Below are 2,653 nucleotides of genomic sequence, written 5' to 3'. Positions count from 1 at the left end.
TTTCTCTTGACATCGAAAACTTTGATTTGTTTTGAAACATTCCATTATTCGACTTTGTAATTAATGTTATGCAGATTGGAATTTTAATTTTTTTATGTGACCTTCATTCATAATGTGATTTTAAATTTAAAAAACGTATTTTGACGGTCCATCTTTATTTGAAAACGTGATTAATATATGTGTTGACATTAATATCCCACAGACAAGTTCTACCACCATTGGCATTAATACCCTACTGAAGGACAGATTCCAACACCTTTTGGAAAATTAGCAGTTGCTCTCCTCGGTTTCCAAATTATATACTTTTGCATCGCAGAGAAAATTGTGTGCAATATTTCCCACTTTTGAGATTACAGTTAAGTCATATCGGATGATGAAAAATCCAGTTGGCCGAAGAATGTAATCCACCTCTAGTATAATGTCTTCTATTTGGAAACCTATGCTATCACCTTTGTAGTATGAAAAATTTTGGAATGCATGAAACAAATCATATGTACGTGGATAAGTAGAAAATTGATTAGGCCAATCATGAAAAGATCCAATTAAGCCTCTAACATCGATAATAGGTAAAGTATTCCTTGAACTTGGTTGAATTATATTCATCACCCAAGCTAGTTTTGTGCTTAAACCAGTACCAAATCCACCATAGAAAGAGATCATATCCATTACATTTCGAATATCATATTTACTAACATTCATAAGTGTACAATATTCATTGACTTCCCTCTATCAAAATGTTGAGTCTACACTAAAATTTTCAGCAGTGATCCCAATTTTCTCATGTCATTTACAGAAGATTGATACACACTTCGACAATGGAGGAAGTTGTTGAATGTACTCTGCTTCTAGACTTAAATTTAGACAATTCCTTAATGGTTTCTTCCATGATTGTTTTGTATCAGGTTCCTCATCACATAAAACTAGGATTTTGTATTTTTCTTTCTCTAGTTGGCATGCCTTGTCTCCTGGCTTGAACCAAATTGCTATTGGAGGTTGACAAGAAATAATATTCCTACATGTTCAAGTTATCAGACATCAACTTCTCCTATTGATGGGGATAATATTTATCCTTCTCGTAAGTAAAAGATGCAAAATAAACAAAGTAACCACTAGCTCTCAAAAGCTGATCCACTTCTTTCAGCAGAACACCATCATTTTCATGCCAATGGACACAACAATGTGAATAATGGACCATTTCAAATGAATTGCTTAGATAAGCTAGTTGTGTTGTAACAAGAATTGTAATCATGGCACCAGTTCCTCATTAAAGAGCAAATTGAATCTAATTTTCATGCCCATGCTTTGGACAGAATGACATTGTCTATATACCTAGTGGAAGTAGATAAGCTGGAAAACTTGCAAAACCACAACAAACATCAAGAACTTGCACCACTCATGCGGATCGTAAATCCCCCATTCCATTAGATATCATGTTTCCCAACATTTGGATTTACTCTGAAGCTCCATGCTTGAAATGAGTACCACCGCTTGGGAACCACCATAGTTTAGCTTGCTTATGCACCCAATTTTGCCCACCTTTGGCTTTCTGCTACATCCAAGTGGTTCATATTGCTTCGCCACACATAATATTTAATGATTGGGGATTTTATTGGGATCTTGTATTCTTTGGGAGGAGGTATTAAACATAAAGGTTGTTCCTCAAGTGGAGAGGACAAATTTATTTAGAAATTCACTCTTGGAGAATAATTCAAAATTTTCAAAGTGTTGATATACTTTAAATCATGACAAGGAACATAATCAGTGTAATTCAATGACCAAACATTCATTCCTTCTATAGGTATCTTTATCACATTAGCTTTAAAATTGAGAAACGCCTTATTACTTAACCACTGCTTCCTAGTTGAGATCAATGGTGCTTGAGTATAGATCACGTGCTTGGTGCCAAATAATGTTCCAACAAAAAAGTAACTATCATCAATGTGAAATCCAACATGACGTCTTCCTTGATTGCACATCTAACATGGAGGAAAGTGAAAAGCCCATATTTAGATGAAAACATTAACAAGATGAAACAGGTGAGCTAGCCATGTATACACCCATATTTTCACTCTTTTTCACCTTATCACACACAAATATATCCAACAAATTCAGTTGAAGGCAACTAAATTTGTGAAATACCTTCAAAACGAGTCAAATGGCCTTCAAACTTACAAAGTTGAAAATAAATGGTCATATCTAACAAATAGATCATAAGCAATTAACAATCGAGGAATTTATTAGAAAGTTGTAAGATAATTTTCATTTGAAATTGGTTAAGGAAGATTATTCTTCCTCTCCAACTTAGTCTTCTACTTTCTTTCTCAAAAATAATATATATATATATATATATATATATATATATATATATATATATAATTGTATAAACATGAAAACTGACATTGTTTCCATGTTTATACAAAAAATCCAGGTTGAAAACCAAGATTTCTTGGCAGCCTAGATTTTATTTTCCCTATTCTAATCCCATTTTCTTTTTATTCCTCTCTTCTCTTTTGAAAATAATGCAGCTATGTAATTGTCAACAATCTACAACTCTAACAGAATTTTGCCGATGAATTGGTAGCTTGCGACCAAGCCAAATGAAAATCATGGGAAAAACAACTCCAATGAATATTGTAGCTAAAGCAACTTGACA

At 33.2% G+C, this 2,653-nt stretch overlaps 1 pseudogene; it reads right to left on the bottom strand.

Annotated features, from left to right (window-relative positions):
* Positions 1–232: 232 nt before the first annotated feature.
* On the bottom strand, positions 233–2,004 carry LOC149186551 (putative methyltransferase PMT6 pseudogene; annotated as a pseudogene).
* Between the last annotated feature and the right edge of the window lie 649 nt (positions 2,005–2,653).

The sequence above is a fragment of the Pinus tabuliformis genome, chromosome 3_1 (assembly GCF_031772625.1).
Source record: "Pinus tabuliformis cultivar Carrire ecotype Pingquan chromosome 3_1, CPIR1, whole genome shotgun sequence".
NCBI lineage: Eukaryota > Viridiplantae > Streptophyta > Pinopsida > Pinales > Pinaceae > Pinus > Pinus tabuliformis.
Note: the sequence above shows the minus strand (reverse complement) of the source record. Positions and strands in the feature narration are given on the sequence as shown.